Genomic DNA, 21,512 nt, shown 5'->3' on the forward strand with positions numbered 1-21,512 from the left:
GGAATTTGTCTAAATTAAATGATACGTTTCATGTTTTCATTATATTTATAATGAAACATTTATTTGAAAACATCGAACCTATTATTTAATTTAGACAAACTTCTTTAATAAACACGGAGGGTACGAATATTTACAGGACTGCCTGTATACGAATCTATGCTGTTACTAAATATACCGTAAGCTGTTACCAAAACCTGAGCATTGCAAATAGACAACTAACATCGCGGTTAATGAATTCCAGAAAGTAAACAGTAGAAATAAATAGCCTTCCGATAGGTAAAGTGTTAAAATCCACGTCCAACGCACAGCAGGAGCGAAGAGGATAACAACTTCCCTCTGTTTCGCAACAGTCGATCGGCTGAGTGTTCCGCCGAAGCCAGGTTGACGTTCGAACGTTTGTTGACACAGCATCAACGCGTAGGTCGTCCTCGATTGTCTACAACACGAAACCCGTTGGCTCTCCGCGGGAGTCGCGAGGATCGTAACAGTAGGTGGCCATTAGACGTCCCACCCACGACACTTGTCCACGGTGACCTCCGACTCGCAATTTTATGGTTCCCTAGGTCCCTCTTGCCGCGATTCGATTTTCTCCAATCGACGCCGGCTAGGTCGAGATAATCCCAGTGATCGTGATTCAGTAGCTAGTCCCGGGCAGCTAAGGTCAGTGGTTTATCGCGCCCAGCGAATGCTTGTCGGTTTAAAGGTTTATTCATGCGTGATCGTAAATACACGTTGAAATTTACATGACGCGTAGGTGGCACCTGACGTCACTCCTACGTTCTGTCGGACACAATTTGGATCCTGTTAGAAGTCCTCCCGATGTCGCGAAGAATTTATATTTGACCTCAACTTGTAAATGACTCGAGTGGTTGGTATAAAATTATTAATCACTAATATAACTTCAAGCACTTTATTCACCTGTATTATAAACGTTTCAATCGTGAGATTACCTGGTCGCTAAGCAACAAGTAAAGTTGGGAGTTATGGTGGGGTTGTGCTACGCAGAGCCACCACTCAATGGATTGGTTACCTTGATTATTGCACGAACCTTGATTGTTGCAGGCATTCACAGCCTCAATTTCCTGTAATAATTGAGGACCTACTATGGAACCTGACATTTTCGTATCAACGAAGAGGACCATAGAACTTTGAAGTTGATACGTCTATATCAATTTTAGATACTTGTTTATCGCTCGTCAGCTCATTGATTTTTATCCATCTGGTATTCAAAATTTACGCACTAGATGGCAAAAGAGAATTAAATTCCCAGCAAAGTCACAGTTTCTCCATCTTCGGTTAATCTCTTTTTTCCAGGCACCTCTCCTCCTATCGCCATCAGCTTTCCGTCGATTACCGAGTTTTTCTCGATTCCACAAAGCGAAGCATTCCTCTTAATTTAAATCTGCTCGCGCACGAAACGTTCATTTCGCGAGTCAGAGGAATCCACGAGCGACACACGACGCAGGATTAATTTCATTACAGCGTTCAGAGTCGAACGACCGAGTCTCGCGAGCAATCGCCCCGTTCCACTAATTGCCGATCAATATTCCAATTTCCGCGGCGTCGTCGCGCGACCAGAAGATGGAAAAAGAAACGCCCGGTCCAGCCTTCGAGCGGACGTATTACGTCGGAGCAAAAGTTTACGTCGGTTCGCATGCTTACGCTGGAGGACCGATCGAGCTAAAAAAGTAAAAAAAGAAAAAAAAAAAGAAAAAAAAAAGACGACGAAGGAACCCCAGGCACCCAGAGAAGGGAAGCCTCCAGAGGCCACTCTTTCCCTCCTCGACAACTTCATCTCCAACAGGAAAAGAACTTTCGAACTCGAAAGATGGCGGAGGCACGGCGAGGGGAGAGTGGCTGGCTGGAGATGATTATTAGAGGAACGGAGGGGTAATCGACGATACGGAGGAAACGAGACGGAGCGACGGATAAAACTTAGATTTTCTCCACGCTCCGCTGATATCCGCGGAACGCGCGGTGCTCGCGAGCGTGTGCCCCCTTAATTGATATTAGCAAGTTGAGGAAAGACGAGGGAAACGGGCGATGGCGTTAAAAATGTAACGAACGTGTAAACTTCGGACGGTTTCTCGTTTGCTCTCGATGAGAATCGCCCTGGGTTATTAATTGGCCCGAGTTTCGTGTAACGACGACCCGGTTAGAAGAAAGGGGGTCGTGTTCGTTCGGTTTCGTGTACCTGAACTCAGAATTCTGCTCTCTTTGGGTAAATGAATTATTCTTATAGTTCCTCGAGCTTTTCGGGATTTGATCGTTGCTCTTACACCATATTAATTTTAATTATACCAGCTACTAAAATTATATCACATACGCATATATAATTAAAATTCCAAATTCAAGATGAATCTTCAACAGGTGATGAATATCAATATTTTAATTCCTATTCTATTGTATTCGTAGATCAAATCGCAATACTGTTGCGTAAATTGCTTACACAGGTTGCATAGTTTTGTTTAATTCGGAAAACGACTAACCCGATGAAACGAAACGTTAAAAACGTTGCGCGCGAGACTATTATTATTCTCACACTTATTTGCATTCAAGACGAGTTTCTCGACTAATGTTCAAATAATTCCTAAAATCAAGTCGACCGAATGGCTCCCACTCGGAGTTTTATTTTCCCGTTCGCGGAACAAATTTCTAACCTATCGCGCGCTAGTTAAGCGTAACAGGTAAAGAAACGGATTTTAATTTTCCCTCGTTTCCGTTTGTTCCCCGCGTTCCCGCGCTCGAGTTTCACCGAGAACAAAAAGAAGCTCGCCGGGGCCGCTAATAATACGCTCGCGCGCGGACGCCCGAGAGGAAGAAACGGAAACGGCAACGACGTAAACGAGTCGTTTCGCGTTTCCGCAGGTAAAAGCTGGGACAGCGAGAGGAGGTGAAGGGGTGGAAAGATCAAAGTCAACTTTTTTTTTTCGCCTCGAGCCCGATGGAGAAATAATCCGGTAAAAGGCCTCCACTCCTCCGTTACTTTTGCGAGGAAAACCCCAAGACGCGGAGTCTGGTCGCGTTAACCAAAATCTTGGACAAAGGAACCCGCCTTGCCGAGTGTAAAAGCTATTCTTTGGAATCGTAGCAGAAGGAAAATCAATCGATGAACCTCTTTGTCGCCCCAAACACAATACAGCTTAATAACGAGCAGAACGTTTCGATATCGTTAAGGGATGTCTCTCCAAACTAGGCAAATTGCTACAGGACGGGGAATCCTCTTTAAAAATTAATTCCAAGGGAACGAATGCGAGAAAACTAAGAAAAATTTTATTTGAATATGTTTATAAGAAACCATTTTTTAGAGATTCTTGATATCTTGAAGAGTGAGATAATTTCTTTTTTTGTTTTAATTATTCATATATAGGGTGTTAAGAATGGTGATTTATTAAAGGATCATCTTCAAGAAGAGAGCAACTGTCTTACAAAGTTTCAGAGTATTTTTTTCTTTTAGAGAGACAGTCTGCTCGAGTTGCACATCGGTGAATGCGTTCGAGCAGGGCGCAAGGGGACGAGATGCACGGCGTAGTTCCATTGACTGTTAGACAATACTATATTATTCTTATTGTTGCTCGGTATCTAACTACTATTGTGTACATGTCTCTATCGTATCCGAGAATGTCACACAACGTATGCATGGTTAAGACCATATCGAACGATAGCGCAAGATTGCGTCAGGCTAAAGATTGTTGACATCTGATGTTTCACATCATCGATGTAAATGTCTTCTTTTCTTATACCATTTACTCGTTACCCTATTTTCAATTCATTCCAAGCACTCGCTGTTGTCGATTTTCTAAAAAGTTCGTAAATTCTCGTTGCAACCCCTTAGGTAAAGGTTTCGGTTAAGACTCGAGCCATTCACGGGAGACCACTGGTCCTTTCCCAAGAATCGAGTCCTCCCGAGACGCGCAAAGAGCTCGCTCGTGGGACCTTGCACCCGAAATTCAACCCCCTTACGCGGTCAGAATTGGAAGTCCGCGAGAGGGATCCCCGGTACGAAAACACCGCGGGGGTTGAGAGAGAATCTCGTTTCTGGGTGACTCGTGGCTGGAAGAAGAACGTACGAGGCAGAATTCGCGGGACAAAGGGAGAGAGCGAGGCGCGGAAACGCAGGGTACAGAAACACATTACGGGGGCGGAGGAACGTTTGGCGGAGGGTGGGAGGGGGGCGAGTAGCCGAAGAGAGATAAAGAATTCTAGGAAGGAAGGAAGGCAGGCAGGAAGGAAGGAACGCGCGAACTAACGACGTGCTGCCGATGGAGAGAAATAGAGATAAAGAGAAGCGAGACGGAGTCCTCGATCCCCCTGACTCGCCCCTGAAGTTTGCTCTCGTTGGGAAGGAGGTTGCACGCCCTTGAACGAAGACGGGCAACAGGACCCCGCGACGTGCATCCGTTTGAACAGAGACGAACGCAACGGGAAACGAGTAGTGGGTGGCCTGGCCTAGCCTGGCCTAGCAGCGACTGGGCTCGGCGGACCTAGGAGCGAGAGAGACAGAGATCGGGAGCTAGAAGAAACGCGGGTAGGTACGAGGGCTCGATTTTCTGGGTGACGCGTGCGCGACGGACGCCGCGGCGCGCTCGCGCCATCAGTACCGACCACCACCACCAGCGTCGTCGTCACCACCACCCAACGTCGACGACCACCTCCAGCAGAGCAGGCGCGACGGTGCTGGCCAGCGGCAAGCGGGTAACGAGACCGCGCCGGCAGAGAAACGGCACCTACCATCAGTACGATCACGAGCATCGCCAACCCCGTCTCGTCGCGGAAAATGCGCGGCAGGGGTGGAAAAGGGCCGACGTTGAATCGTACCCTGCCTGGTTTTCGGCGGACGACGACACAGCAGCCTGTTCACGGCGAGGGAATGCTCTCCTGGTGGGGGTCCGACTCGCGTGTGGGTGAGAGGGTTAGGGGTGGGTGGTTCGGTGGTGGTGGCTCCGGAGCCGACATCCTCGTTCTAGGGTGGAAACCACCGGCACAACCGAGGGCTAGTGGGGGATCCAGAGACGGCTACAACGAGAGGCGGCTTGGTTGGAGGGCGAACAGTCGATCCCTGGGGCATTTCCAGGGGGATTGGGGGTTGATATCGAGGGGCAGGGCTACGTGGGCGAAGACGGAGAGGGCGCAGTGGTCCCGCGACCATCAAACCAACAACACCGTCCCGACACAAAACGGCGCATTCTGCTGCGCCCCTTTCTTCTTCTTCTCTGCCGCTGCTTTCGTCTTCTTCGTTGACACGTCCTGCCTCCGCCGTAGTCGGCCGCGACGGCATCGGCCTCGTCCACGTCCTTTACTTGTCGGCTCGAAAGGTACCGGCACGCTTCCCGCCTAAGGATTCCCCATGGTTTTTCGGCCTCGCAAGTTCCTAACTACCCCGGATCTGCGACGGATCGGGTCGCGATACGGTTCTCCGCGACCGGTGACCGTGGCTGGAGGATCAAGAGGACCGCAAGATCGACGATCCCGCCGCGAACCGGCCACCCTCCAGGACACGGAGTTCACAGGTAATTCGTTTCAGGATTCTTCCTCGAGGTCAGTCTCTACGAGACGGATTCCAATTTTTGTTTTACGCGCTGGCGAGTGACGTAGCTTTGGATGTCAGGGGTCTGGGTGATGCTCCGGTTGTGGAGTGGTCTCTTAGTCGCGATAGGCTGCCGAGGTCCTCCGCGGGACGTAGTTTTCTCGAGTCTGTGTCTGGTAGCTCAAGGTTATGGAGTAGTGACGTTCATGGAGCTTCAGGGTCAGCGACGATAGGTTCTCGCGGCTTTTCGAGACTCTCTAGTGAAAGTTAGTGAACGTTTGTAATCTAGTCGTTCTGTTATCCTTCTCCAAAAATTTCGGTAAAATTTTCATCCAGATACGAAGTATGACACATGACGTAGCAAATGAAACTATTATTTGTTTTATGTTATTTTAATAATTACCCTCGACGTTTTAACTGTCATTTAGAATCTTCTTCGTAAAGGATCTCGAAACCCTAGAAGACTTTCTTTATTTGTAACCATGGTGGTATATTTCAAACCTGTATTTTCAGAGATGAACAAATTCCGACGTGTTCTGACGTTCGATAAAGTTTACTGAATTACGCAAGTCGCGCTTGAACGAATAGGAAATCATTCAAATACCGAATGAATTTTGAAGATATTTTTCTATCGTCGCTAATCCGTCGTAAAAGAATCCTCGTCAAGTATTTGGATTGGTTCTACTAGAAAATTCAGGATTCGGAGTCCCGCCTCCCTCGAAACGATCGACCCCAGCTCATCTTCGCTTACGCAAAGTTGCACCATCCGAGACGACGAACGCCGTAACATATGGCCAACTATAAATTTCGACAAAGAAGTACAGCATCCACGTTACGGGGATCACCATATGTTACCATATGCTTAATGCTTTCTTAACGCGTGTAATTGCTTCCGAAAAAGGCACACCCTGCTAAATAGAAAAATTCACTGTGACACCCTAAGCAAAATGCGCGTCGCTGCATGCTCATCGTGTCCTCGACGGTAGTCTGCGATTTTCAACCAGTCTCTAGGATTACCTCCAGAACAAAAATAATTAAAGTATCGTAGATGATCGCTGAAACTAATTAATAATTATTCATTTTCCGTCAGTTCGATTGTCTTATTTACTTCCTTCTCAATTTTTGCATCGATCATTATTTAAATGGATTTAGCAGAAAAATGCAATATGTATACGCTTTCGTGTATGTTAAAAATCTTTATCTATACCTTGGGAAGCATAATTTTAAACAGAATCGGATGACCGATACTAACGAAGTACTTCCCCGCGGGCCCGATTAACATTCTTCCACCATACGCACGCGAAATGTCCTGATTTCCGTGACACCCGGTAGACAAGGTGTTCCCCTATTCCGCGTAAGTACATTATGGTGTGTACTGTTGTTTTATCAGTAGTGCAGGATCGCCATGGCTACGAAGTATGAATAAGCCGTTGCCGGCACGTCGCCGCTGGCTGCCTAATTACCATTTTCGTAATTTTCTGTCACGAAACTGACTTTCAGCCGCCATCCGAACTGACCGCCACCTTGGACCTAACCATAGACCGCCGCCTCTTCGTACTGTGGTTGCGCGTCCCTCTGTTCGACACTTTGGCTCAAAAAATTCGAAAATCCTAGTGCTATCTGTAACATCAAAACCTAATAGAACTAAAACGGGGGAGGATTATACAAAAATTGAATGAGTCGTCAAAAACTCTTTTCTAAATGTACGTGGAATAGATACTCGTCTGTTGCCGGAAAGGAACAAAATCCTTGTAACCGTAGGAAATTATTAAGTTTATGGTAGAAACGCTCCAGGATTTTTAATCAGTGACAGTTTTAATATGAAATCGTCATCGATTCTAGGAATAGTCGAAATTGAGAAGAGTACGAAGATGCGATGTTCGAGTCGATAGTCTAATTGCGGTTAGGGCAGTTTCGAGAATTGAACGACGCTGACGAAGCAACTTATCGAACTGTCAATATGTGATCAGCTGACGAACTCGCCGGAGGGTTTCGCAGCGACCTCCTATTTATAACCACGAGCACGACCATGCCCCGGCTCGATTACGCTAGAAAAATTCAATTGTCGAGCGAGGTCTTAAACTCGGCCTTCGTCGCAATAAACTCTGTCAGCGTCTCGAATCAGGAATTCAACCACTCCTTGGAACGCACTCTCCGTTACAAGCTGCGCCGCTATCGAGTCACAATATCGACTCGAGGGACAGGTCCTGAAGGAAAGGAAGGGAATTCTTCGTCCTCCCCATTGTTAGGATCTATATAGAGACTATTTAGATATCTATGTATACACAAGCTTTCAAGTTACCACTTTCAAATTATTATCTCGACTCGAAGGACAGGAAAGATCAGTTCTCTTCCTGTAACATGGTTGAGAAGATTAAGGCAACTGGTCTCCTGTCTCATCTGTAGAATACTTCCACAATTACGTTTGGCGATCGCGCATCTATAGATCGCATCGACGCGCAGAAGTGAATATTCGAAAAGACCTAGCTTGAAACACTATGGCCGTCACCCCTTCGACTCCTGAGTTGGTCGACGAGGCGTCAGGGAACGGAGAACTTATAGTAACAATGAAAAGCTGTTGCTGACCTACGACCACATACAGCTGCCTAGGGCCAACGGACGCGTCCCTTCTGTCGCAGGCCTCATCTTTCTCCCTTCTCCTCGAGGTCCTATCTCCGTTTCGCTCACGATAACTGTTAATTTGTTCTAGATACCAGGTACAACTATGCGGTTCGTCGGCTCGGTACCAGGGCTCTCATGAATGAAGAAGGGTTCACCAGGATCGATGAAGAGGGCGTGCCTTCGGGGGAGGATTGGTGATCCGTGACGTTTTCAACCCCACCTGAGAAGGGCGCAAACGGAGTGCACGTGCTCGATTACGTCACGAGGACACACGGACCGGGAGAGCGAAGCCATTCAGCGATCCTGTCCGACGATCCTCGGAGTCTTCCTGTCGCCACGAGGAACAGAGAATGCCCGTGGTAAGGATTTTGGTAGCTCTGTTTTTGTATCTCTTACTATTCTTAGAATGCTTGAATGCTTTAAATATGACAAACGTTGAAACAGTTTCTGAGAGTCTCTACTGAGTCCATGTTAATCTTTGCTTTGGAATCGTTAGTTTCTTTGAAAACAAAGATCAAAAGTTTACAAGAGTACACGTAGCATTTTTTTTTTCTTTAAACAGAGTTCTTAGTTATTCAGCTATCGAACATCTGGATCAGAGATAATAAGTGTTGTAGAATCCAAAGACACAAGAATATACTTCCAATATCTGTGTACAAATTTCAAGTAACGAATAAAAATGGACAACTGTTAATTTCCTGTTCGTCAAAAATTACAGTCTAGACTAGAACTATATTCCACAACTAACTAAAGTTGAACCATTCAACTCACTATGTGTTGTAAAATGTTATACGTTGACTTCGTCACGGGAATAAACAGTTTATTCCTGATCTAAATTGATCTCCCACCGCAAGTGCCAAAAGGCGATAACTTTCGCCCGCTATAGTATTTTTGCGCTCGACACCGAAACTCTGTAAATGTCATTCGCGTCCTTGAGATTTTATCGGTCGTATAATTAGTCTCGTATCGCCACGCCCGATTACACGCCCTTGTTCTTCGCGCTTCGGTGACCTTCTCCCCGAAACAGCACTTTCGTCCATTCTCAAAGTGCCACCGAAATAACGAAAATCCACCCCTCCCTCCGAAACGTCCACAATCCTTGCTCGAACACGTTACACAATGTCCCCCAGGATCGGATCAATCCGCCCGGCCCCTTTCGTCGCAACGTTTCACGGAATCTCCGAAATAGGACCGATTCGATGCAGATCGGGGGTAGCTTCGTCGAAACCCGCGTCTACATTTGTTTTTTTCTACCTCGAGCGAAACAAAGTTATATAAAGTCTGTGTGTAGCGACATCTCAGCTTAAAGTCATTAAACGTGGTCGCCCATGTATGGGCGACGGTGTTTTTCACTGGAAAAAAGTATCGCAGAAAATGAATTCAAACGAAATATTTGAACTTTGACGAAGTTACGAAACTAAATACCGCAATAAACGTTTCATTGCGCGATTTCCAATAATCTGTAAACAAAATTTAATCGAAGTAGAAATTTTCGAGAATATTAACCCGGGAGTGAACGTGTTAATTTGTTATCTCGATAGAATCGACGATAACGTACCATAATTATAATATTCATCTACAAAGGGTGTTTCGTATAATACGTATTTAATATTCTCGTGGAATTCTTTCTTTGAAATGCATTTTCCAGCCTGCACCGTAAGGGCTCTTTCCACCCCATTCGCCTATCGCCGAAAAAAAAAAAGAAAATACGAACATTGTTTCGCGATCCTTCGACAACACAAGTTCGATCGAAATCAGCGTTATCTACTTCGATATCCTTTCCAGTCATTTTCCAATTATTACGATACTTGTCCAAACGTTCCTAGGAAGAATATTAACTTAGAAATTCGACGTTCCATCGCGGACATCGGGGACGAGGCCAGCATTTAAATAACTCCGTATTAAATTCCTGGTCTCCAAGGGTGTCTCTCGCGAGGGTTAATAGGCTGAGATCGGGTAGAGGAAGCGGAGGAGAAGGGTGTAGCACGAGGAAGGTTTAAATCGATGGATGAGAACCCCCTTTCCTCCCTCCCTCCCTCCCTCCCTCCCACCCTCCACCCCCTACCCCCGTGGTAACCCTGACCCACAGTTCTGGCAGACGAGGTCCCAGCCCTTCGAGGGAATGCCCCATTGTGTCGCGGGGAACCCTCTCCCCCCCCCCCGTCACACCCCCTCCTCTATCGGGTTCTTCCTCGCTCGACGGATGTGAATTGGCCTTTAGGGCGATTGTAGCTTTCGAGCACGCGCTGGACCCCCTCGCCGCGTCGAGGCACGCGCCCTTTAAAACGAGCAACACCCTTCTTTTTTTCGCCGAGGTTTTCGGCCGCGTCTCAGTCTACCAGGACCCCTTCGCCCTTTTCTGGGACACTCGGCCAGCGATACGGTCGCCCAGTCACCTTTTGCGACGATGAAAATCGTAGCATCGCTGCCGTTCGTTCACCAGATGGATGCAACTGCCCTTTATTGTAGAGCAATGAAGAAAGTTTGGAATTTAGATTCGTTCTCGGTGTTCTGGTTCGACCATCCGGTCGATCACCTTCGAAATGGTATTTTACTCGTCAGGATTATGTATTTTCATCTCTACTCTCAAAGCATACCGCATTCGGTTGTTAATTATGGAACGAAATATTTCCGAATGTTGACTTCATATATTCTATGCAATTTTAAAACGTACGAAAAGGTCCCAGTCACAGACTAACGTATTAGAAATTTAAGATTCAACTGTTCGAGTCAAATTTAACCCATTTCTGCATCGCGTCTGGCATTTTCATCTGTCGGTGTGTGTAATAGCTCTTTGTGTGTATCACGCATCGCGTGTTATGGGGGCCACGAACGTAACGATTTTTCGTATGGAAGAAACGACGTATCGGACAGAGATGGGGTAAGATTCCGATCGAGTAATAGACACGGAATGAAACTATCAAACTGTTGAATTTTTATGTATGCGTTATGAACCATTCTATTCTGTTATTCGAATCCTAAATTTTATTCGACGTGGAACGAACGAAGGATTGCTTACCTTTCATTCGTTATTGTATCCTGTGACGAAGGTTCCAATAATCTTCTTTATCGTGCTGTAACGGGGATTCACTGAATTCATGTTTTTTTATTACACGAGCAACGTACTTGAACTTCTAATGGGTAAGTGCAAATTATACACTATAATTAAAACAAAGATGACTTTGATCGATCGATACGCGATCCTCTTCGGGTTAACGATATTTTGAATGAATATTAGGTTGTCCCAAAAGTTTCTTCCATTTCATTAATAAGTAATGCATTCACAATATTTTATGTCTAATATTACGGCATTGAATTGCTTACGATTCATTTTGTTCCACTGCTGTTACAACATTAACATCTAAGAAATCAGGTTGTCTATTTACGTAAACATTAGCACACGAAATAACCGAGTGCAAGTCACGAAAGAAACTTTTGGGACAACCTACTATAAAATATTTGAAAAATGGTAAACTGTTAAAGACGAATGAGACAAGAGCTTACCTGTCTAAAATACTATTAATCCGAAAAGATCCAAACACCGATCTATCGAAACTTGTCGCTTTTAATAAACGTGTGCAAATTGTACTTGGTCTATTATCACAGCGTCATCGTTGAAAGGGTAAACGGGAAAAGTAATGTTTCGAAAACCACCCCCTTACGTTTTCTTCTTTCAAAATTCGCCACGGTCCCAACGAAACGGTTAATTCAGAACCCGAATCAGCCGGCGATCGAGTCCCTAATCGATGTCGGTCCATAAACCGTAAAACCTCTGTCGAATCGAACGTCGGTCCGTGTCGAAGCGGAGCTTAACGCGAGCCACGGTCCGTGGCGGCGCTGGCTCGGCATCCATCAAAATCGACGTCGATATTGGTCGGGGGCATCCCATATGTCCCTTTCCACGCCACGAAAAAGCACGGGAATGGGGTGGCTTTCTTGATTATGCGAATATCTACAGACAATGGAACCCCAGCGTCAGCTGCTCCCCCGGCCCTGGATATCACGGGGTCGTGCACCCCTGCGCGAAATAAACAATAAGTTATGGTGGAACTGACGAAACCCCCCCTTTACGGCTCGGACGCCCCGCGCCACCCAGTTCAGCCACCCCCCTGATCGTGGGTCCATAGGTTCTGGCGGTATCGTTCCATAGTACAGTTTCGACGCTCATCAAGCTCAGTTCGCATTGCGACGTGCATCGCGCCGTGTCCTCGCGCTCTTTTTCACCACGCCTCCAGCCCCGTTCGGTGCTCCAGCGATTATCGAACGTTCAACCGAGCGGGAGAATCGAAAACCCCGGTGTCGAGAGACGGGGACGTGCATCGAATGCAATCGAATCGCGCGACGCGCCGGATACAACGGTGGGGGTCACGCTGGGAAACGTTTTTCGAGACTTTGCCTCGGTTATTGTTTCACTCGTTGCGACGCGCCGGTGATACGAGACGTGCACATCGAAACAGTTCGACTGGGATTGTTTAAATTGAACCCCTTGCTTGGACGTTAATTGTTTTTTTCTTTTTTTTTTTTTTTTTTTTTAACGCTTTGGTCGTCGCGCGAGGTCACGCCTTCTTTGCAACGCCGCACGAATGGTTCCCCGATGGATGGTATTTTAATTCAAGGCCTTTTTTGGATTTTTAACGAAACGATGATACGCGAAGGATCGCGTTCAACCCTCCTCTTTTACGATCGGGTCGAAAGCGACCGACGTATTAGTTCCATCGTTACGCTTTTGTATCGTTCGCGCAACTGTGAAGACTGAATTCGGTAAGACTGACATCACCTGAAGATTATCAGTAAAAATTAATTTGGTGTTGAAAAATGAAGTTTTTTTTTCTTCATAGTGAGTAATGCCTCTATTTGTACGCGATAAATGCGTTTTTAGGTGGAATATAACCGCAGTATACGTGTGATCAGAAGCCACCGTAGGAAGGGTTAAGTGTATCATTGGAATTAAATGTGAAAGATAATGTTCCAGTGTCCATCGCTGAGCCGACAAGTGTATTTTGAAACTTACGTCAATATTCCGAGTGCGAGTTATTAAAATAGAGATATGTAATTACGTTCTTCTGAGATTGTAGGAATGTGCATTTCTAATTAATTGATTCACGCACAGTGTATTTGGTACGTTCGGTCGAATCGATGATGGTACGTGTAATGGCGATTCACTGAACTCTCTCCGCAAGGGGTGGTTTACATCAACATCGCTGGTCCAGTTCAATCGATAATTATATCTTCAGTGTCATACGTTCCATGGTACAACGATTACCCTTTACTAAAACACGTGTGCAATGAAAAGTTATATAAACGAAACCGAAAACGTTAACACTGCCAGCAGCGTTCGAGTTTACTCTTCATCGAAATGCTCCAGCGTTCGACGCGTTAATCCCCTAGGGCGGACGCGCATCGAGCGTAGGATGACGCGCCGTGTCTAACAGCTCTGTTTTCTCGATCTCCGTAATTTTCTTATTTTCTCAATTCCGAACTTCGAGAGACTCTAATCGAAGGAGAGGACTAATCTTACCTGTCGAATCAGTATACATCCCCAAGTGTGTAATGGCATATTGTGAAATTGAAAAATTTTATTGTCCAACGTGCAATTTCTACATCGTGTGTCTATAGCTGAAACTAAAACAATACATTTATCTTTACCAGATTTTCGATGCTTGGGCACACCTGGCTCGTTTGCCACGCCCTTCCACAGAGAATTAAAACAAACTTTTAATCTCTTCACGCCCTTATGTGGACCGTATGACATAATTACTGTCGATAATAAAGAGAACAAAAATTTGATAACAACCTATTCGCTACGGAATCCCTCAACAAGAGGAGCACAAATTTTCTGGTCTGGCTGCGCTGGTAATGTTATTTTCTATGTACAGTTAAATATAACGAAAGCGCGAAGAAAAATCATCCCTAAAGGTTAATCGCTCAACACTTCGTTGAATTGACGATGAACGTTAAAGGAAACTCGTGGAAAATATTTCGACGAGTTTCCGATGCACGGAACGAAGGTATTGAGAACCGCAGTGTGTCTTTCAGGGATGCAAGAGTGGGATTACGGAGACTTCGGAGAAGCGAGAATCGATACGGGTACCACCATCGAAGAAGGAAGATGCGTGAGTCTGTGCTCCTTGCGTTCACTGCGGGCTTCCATGTGCCAACTTTTCAAAATTCATAAGGCACGCGGTGAATGCCAAGAGCGGACCAAATTCAACGTTCCACGTTAAAAGCCCAGCTCGAGTCCTGGACGCTTCAGGATAGTTTAACCGCTCGTTATCTTAGACACGACAGGTCAGTAGAAAAAGCAAATCTCATTTCTTACGGAACTCAACGACTCCCTCCCCTCCAACGATCTCCTTCTGTAGATACTCATTTGTGGAAGTACCGCAACAAGTAGTACGAATCGTACCTCGTGAATGGGGCGGCATAAATCAGTATTTGTAGATCGAAGTATTTATTTAACCCTTTCGTGCGTAGCAGTCTGATCTGTCGCAAATCAAATAACAGAATGCGTTTGTAAATTTCATTTAAATTGTTTTATTATCGTATGGAATGTGGACATGGATTGTAACAAGTGGTATGCAAAGCTCGATAAAGAATCTTTGAAGAATGAAACACGTAGCTGATGCTGTATTGCTTTTTACTTACTTTTATGTTAAAGATTATTGTCTTTGGATTATTGAAGAAGGCCTTAATCTATATAGTCTTACTACTTTTTTCTTACCGCATTAGAATCTCAATTATCATGCTATGCAGAAAATTATCTAAGAATATTGATGATTTTTACAATTTTGTTGTTGATTCTGGTTCCCATTGATAAGTAGTACGATTTCGATAAAATAGTCTGGAAGAATCCTCTTTTCAACCCCCCTCGTACCATGCCACCCTAATCGTAGTATTTACTAACAACGTAGTATCTATACGCTAACTTCAAACCCTGTACATACATTTTTTGTAATAAAAAAAAATCGTCCCCCGTACGATGTGTCTGCATTTCTCAATCATCCCTCCATCGCGATACTCTTCTCTCCTCCAGTCTACCAGTGGCAGGTAAGGAACCTTGAACTATTTTTCACCGAATACCTAATTTCATTCGTAATCACCCATTGAGCCTCGAGAAGAAAGAAATCGATACGTAAACTCGACGAATCAAAGTCCAACCACCCCGTCGACGAAGGCACGATGTTCAACGTTTCCGAAAAACGCATCGTCGCCGTCGTTGCACTCGTTCGTCAATCGTCGCACGAATAAAATTTCATCCCCGAACGCCAGTATCGCGTATTCCCTGGAAGATAACCTCGTAGCTCGAGTCCAAGTGGCGATTCGCAGCGGCATCGGCGAGCAGCGGACGGGGTAGCAGAGGTTGGCAATCGTTTTAAGTGTCCCAGCGTGGCACGAGGTTGGCCGGGGCCGAGGGTGTGGGGAGACAGGTCGAGCTTAAAGTCGGAACCGCCGCCCCCCGTAATGGAAATTGGAGAATCCACGGGCGTACGACGAAAACGGCTGGTTGTATCGACCGAGTCCTCATCCGCGGAATGGGCAAACACAGGGACGACGAAGGGGCGAGGGCGGCTGCCGCGGGGGAGAGGGATGGACGGAGGTTTAAGGGTGGACGTACGTTGCCTGGCAACCCATCCCTTCTCGCAGCATCCCAACCCCCTCTGGAACCGTCGACTACTCGCATCCACCGACGACGCGAGCTACCAATACCACCGCCACCCCCACACCCCAGATGACGTCGCTTCCGCTTCTACCCAGCAACCACCGGGGCTCTGCTCCCCGTTCTGCCTCCTTCTCGGAAGCGAATCTCTCTCCCGATGTCTCTATCTCTCTCCTCCGACGGTACATACATCTCTCTTCCTCTCTCTCTCTCTCTCTCTCTTCATCCCTATTTCCCCTCTTTCTCTCTCTCTCTCAGCGGAGCGTCCGACACTCCACGCAGCCTCTCCTCCATTATTCAGGGCCGATGCTCAACCACTGTCCCTTTTCGCCAGCTTCCGTCTCCCAGGCTGCCGGATACGCGTTTTTTCTTCTTCTTCATTCCAGCTTTCACCGCTCGGCTGCGGAGAACTCTCCGGAATAATGGAAGTCTGAGAACGCGAATTAGACGCTCGCCAGCGACCGTGGATTATTGACGATCGGGGGTAGGGAGTATTAGCGACTCGGTGGTAAGGGAAGGTTTGTTTCCTACTTCGTGTTCTCTGAAGGTGGGGGATGTTGATCGTTAACAACGGGGGGATAGTTTTTTTTCGAATAGAATTAAACGTATCGTGCTTTCTTTCGGATAGAATTAACCCTCGGGACTCCGGATGTCCAGTATTCGGAGATGTCGCAAGTCTAGCAAACCTTTCGCGTATCTTTTTGCCACGCCTACGAATAAAAATGCTTGCGTAAGTAAGCTGCGTAGAATTTTTCAATCGATCGTGTCCTCGTCTAAACTGTATTGATCAAGGTTTACGTTGAATATCACGGTACTGTGTATTTTCATTGAAGTATGTTAAAATCGGTTATTCCAACTCTGAAATCGATCGAGTACGTGACTCGGTGACGTAATATTACGTGCATTTTCGCTAACGCGAAGGTATTACGTCAAATTAGAAAATAAAATATAACGCAGACAGGTTTCTCGTTGCAATTAAAAGTAGTGTTTCAACCTTAAATATTGCAGAATAATACAAAGAGATTATAAAAAAAAATATATGAATTCACTCTATCAGACATTTTATGTTAACCAACTGTCTGTTAACTTGATCGAATAAACAATAGTCCGTACCAAAAGACCGCAGAGTTGATGTCATAACACCCAAATAATCTAAAACTAGTACCCAAGAAACGCTACACAAAGAACACGAAAAAGTAACAACCAAAATAATGAAGCATAAATCAACGGATAATCACTCAGCTGTAACATTCAAAATAAATTCAGTTCGCTAATAAAATACACCCCGGTCGCAGATTCCACGCTAACGAGCGTTCGCGAAAATTCAGCTACCCTACCAGCGTCCCTCGCCGATCGAATCGCTCTTTCAATCCCCCGGTGCTCGCAGGTCATTATCTCGTGAAATCGTGGTCATTATCTCGTGCGGAGAGCAACGGCATCATCGGCGTGCCTAGTCAAGCGCGAGCACACCCCCATGGTAACGCGTGCAGGACGAGAACAAACGACGCGGCGGCAAAGGCCGCCCCGGAAGGTAAAAGTGGAAGGTATTCCTTTTTGAAACGCCACACCCGTTCGCTCCAACCCCCGAAAATTCTCTCGTCTCGCGACAAAGAGATTCAGATGAAGGTCACTTTACCGGTAGGAACAGCCTAGAGGGAAACCGTGGACGAAAAGAGGTGAAGGGGGTCACCCAGCGAAACAAGAGACGTTGCAGGGGGTGAGCGGGTGTGGGTGGTTTGTCAATCCCTCGCAGCGTCCCTAGAATCAAGGAATAAATTTCATTCAGGTGATGTGCGACTCGCGGATGATGCGCTCGGGTACACCTTGATCGTAAATTAGCTGATTTTATGGAACAGTGAGGCGCGATCGGGGGTTGTTTCCTGTTCAAAAGGAGGGATGAAATATACGCGTTTCGCTGTGCAATTTATTCGCTCAGCGTTTAGCCTCGGTTGTGTTACGTTTTCTGAGCATCGTTTTGCGAGGGTGACAATCTCATAATAATTCTCGTTATTCGGCAAAATTATGTTCCAACCTCTGTTTTGTCGATAAATAAATAATTAAACTGGCTTATTAAGTGGCGAAAGTAACGAAACATAATGAGTAATAAAGTTATTTACTTAGATGAGAAGTATTTGAAGATTAAATTAATTTTGTTAAGTAACAAACAACGAAACAATTAATTTTGAATAGTTAAGTATCAACATTAAATCTTATTTCATAAATATTACACGATGATAGAGCTACACTGCATAGTTAAGCAATAAACTGTACCTCAGGTCACCGTACCAATGAATCGTAGTATCAAAACAACGACCCCGGCAACTTGGAAGAGATAACTATCGAACAAAACTTTTTGTTACCCCGCGTGTGTCCCTTGAAACCATCCAACTTTTATTAATTCAGTTTTTCTCCAGTTCACCCCAACGGAAGGTGTCAAGGTGAACCACTCCTGCACGCTTTCTAATCTTTCGATACTCGTTTTTGTTACTTTATTTGCGAAAGAGTTTTCCGAAAGTAGCTTCAGAATTTTATTGTTGATAAAACTCTGCTTCAAGTAAAAGTAGACACTACAATTAAATGTACATTGTCGTTAAAACACAAAATCCTAACACCTCTTTCGGAGAATTCTTTGTTTTATTTATATTTTCGAGATAATGTAAAGTGAATGAAAAATTAAAAAAAAAAAAAATCTGTAAAGTTACCCTATTCATCGCAAATCACTTCGTACAGTTGAGAGATTTTTTCCCCGTGATGTAGGATGTAAGTTCCGAGATTCAGCTGGAAGCACTAACGCCGTGCAGGGTTGCAGAGTGTAAAGACGTTCGATCGAAGCAACGTGGCGGAAGAGATACGGATGCAACTATCGCATTTGCTCCTCCTAAGTAACGTTACTCTGGGAACTTCACGAGGAGTGAACGATGCATTACGCCGAAGCAAACAGAATCTCTCGAGTTTCTTTTCGTGTAACTGTGTACACGGGAAGCTTCGCAAAAGAACTGACGTTTTAGACTCATAGAAAAAGACCATTAATGGCCTGGTGTCCGTTAAACATGTTCTAATTAAATAATAATCGGCTATTATTATTACGAATTATTGCATAAGTGGATTCGGTCATTTGATGCAGTAGCTTTTAAATATTTCAGGAGACACTTTGCTAAAAAATAAGAAAACGTTTTCAAGTGAGAAATTTATAAATCAGGAATCTTTTCTGACAGATCCGAACTCTGCCTATTTTGTACGAGTAGACGGAAATTGTTGCTTAATCCCCCGAATGATAGGATATATTGGTTCTATGATGCCGTGTGTCAATTTCGCGACTATTCTCGTCTTCCCTCGATTAAAAGCGACTAAAATAGTCGACTGTGGAGATGAGACGGGACGGGGAAACGCGGTTACGTTGATAATTTGCGTAATTCGCGGCACCATGGAAGGACGCGATTAAGAAAGTTGAAGGACCTCCGGAAGGAGTTGGTAAACATTGATGGCAGTGCGTCACCGACTAATGGCAGACAGGGAAGAAGGATTAGATTTCGAATGTGTTTAGGGGAAGAGGATGATAAATATTCATTTATCTCGACGGCAGGGCGATGTAACGGCTCGAAAGGATGTAATTAAAGCCTGCACGAGAATCGCGGAGCTCCGACGTTGCCCTTTGGATGTTGGAGCCACAGTAATTGCTCTTCAAAACTTACGTTTCGCATACACCTATGGATTACTTTGACTAAATTCTAGCGGTCCAAAGACTGCTTTCATCACTTTGATCACTTTGATTGTTTTTAAATGGCTAAAGCAACGTTTGGCAAGGGAATTGGTTGGAATCTTAGAAAGAAAAACGTTTGAATGTTTGTCTAAAAGTTGAAGCAACGTTTTGTTTACCAAAACGAGAATAGTAATAGGTATAGCAGTAATGTCAATACCGATCGTAGAGAGGTGTGTTTCGAACAGGTTTGCACAATTTCAGGTCAATCCTTCGATTACTCCTCGAGATTGTATCGATGCCAGGTCAACCCTTAACACGTTGATCGCCCACGTCACTCATAAATGGGTGACGGTGCTTTTCACTGAAGAACTAAAGAAATTACTTCTGGGAGTTGAATGTCAAAGAAAATGAATTTGAACGAAATACTTGAATGGCGATGAAGATACAAACACAAAAACCGTAATAAATGCTTGTTTATATAGTTTCTAATAATCAATAAACAAAAGTTTAATCACGTTAGAAATTTCCAAGAGTATCGGTCAACGCGTTAAAAGTCCTCGATCTCGACAATAAAATTCCACCGTCGTTATCTCGACATCTTAAGCTCTTCCACAAATTCCATGCGATTGCTCGATCCAAGGGAAGCCAGAATATCTAAAATAAAACACGCATTCGTGCCCCGAACGCGAAAGTTTCGCGCATCGAGCGAGCCGCGGGGGCGGTAAACTCCCGAAGACCTCTAACATCGATGCTCAGCCCGGCACGCCGGGATTTCCATCAAGAAATCCTTCGATCCTAATCCCGTCGCCTTACCCCGCCCTCGCGACACCATTTTTCTCTCTCTCTCTCTCTCTCTCTCTCTCTCTCTCTCTCTCTCTCTCTCTTTCTCTGGCACGGGCCGAGGGCACTCGAAACGCGCAAACAGAAGGAAAACCTAATAGAAGAAGCGAAGAAGAAAACCGTGGAACGAGAAGGAGGGATCTCTCTCGCGAGCCAGGCGAGAAGGGAAGAAAGAAAGGGAGAAAGAGCGATAGGAGAGGAGAGAAGTGGAAGAGAGGAAGCGAACGAAGACGGTAACCAGAGATGAAGGGGGATGGGGCTCCTGGATGAGGGAACCCACGGCCGAGGGGGAGTTAGAACGGCGAGGGTGAAAGGGGGGTGAATATCACGTGGGAAAGGGGAAAAGCCGAGATACGGGGAGAGATCAATACGAGGTCGCTAGGCAACGAGCCTCCGGCGATCTCGGTCCGGGTAGACAGGGTGCCGCCACCAACCCCTAAAGCCACCCACTAGCCACCCCCGTCACTCTCCACCTCCCAAATCGACCTGCCTCTGAATATACACCGTGGCTCACCTCTCCCACCCGTTCCTCTGGCTCCTCTCTCATCCTACTGTTTTTCATCCCGCTGTTTCATCCTCCCCGTTCCCTCGTCCTCCTCCAACGTCCCACCCCGTCGGCTGGGTCCTAGGCCGACGGAATCGCGCTATCTCCGGCGGACGCACGCCGCCTTCGAAATTTCTCTCGTACACCTGGCTGCGAGGCTCTTGATACCACGAGTTGCAATATTTACGATAACCGTTTGCATAGGAATCTCGATTTCGCGTACGGATACAGCCTCGATCCCGACTCCTCTCGCCCCCAATCTCCGTGTCGCCGCGGGGACGTCGACGTTCGCGTCGAAAGGCGACCAGAGGTTAGCCGCGTACCAGCGGACCGATTTCCACGTTTTCCTTTGGCTCGTCGGGTCGCTCAAACGTCGACCCATCGTCCACGATCGATGACTTTTACACGGTGCGGTCCCATCGAACAGTTTTCACGGCGAAACGTTCGACGCTCGATTGATTTTGGACACGTGGGGGGGCCAAGCCTCTGACCCGGATGTACCGCCACCTGTTGTGGGGGGGGGGGGGGCCCCCGAGTCTACGGGCGGGATTCCATGGCGATTTCAGGCGACGGGGCTTCCCAGGAATATTCCAGGGCAGGGGTTTCCACCTCCGGAGTGACT

At 45.9% G+C, this 21,512-nt stretch overlaps 1 long non-coding RNA gene across 1 annotated transcript; it reads left to right on the forward strand.

Annotated features, from left to right (window-relative positions):
- Positions 1–2,887: 2,887 nt before the first annotated feature.
- On the forward strand, positions 2,888–17,494 carry LOC128887403 (uncharacterized). The gene is made up of 3 exons (XR_008460026.1): positions 2,888–5,510; positions 8,238–8,508; positions 14,186–17,494. It is a non-coding gene; the product is annotated as an uncharacterized LOC128887403 (long non-coding RNA).
- The last annotated feature ends 4,018 nt before the right edge of the window (positions 17,495–21,512 follow it).

Source organism: Hylaeus anthracinus, unplaced genomic scaffold (assembly GCF_026225885.1).
Source record: "Hylaeus anthracinus isolate JK02 unplaced genomic scaffold, UHH_iyHylAnth1.0_haploid 11985, whole genome shotgun sequence".
NCBI lineage: Eukaryota > Metazoa > Arthropoda > Insecta > Hymenoptera > Colletidae > Hylaeus > Hylaeus anthracinus.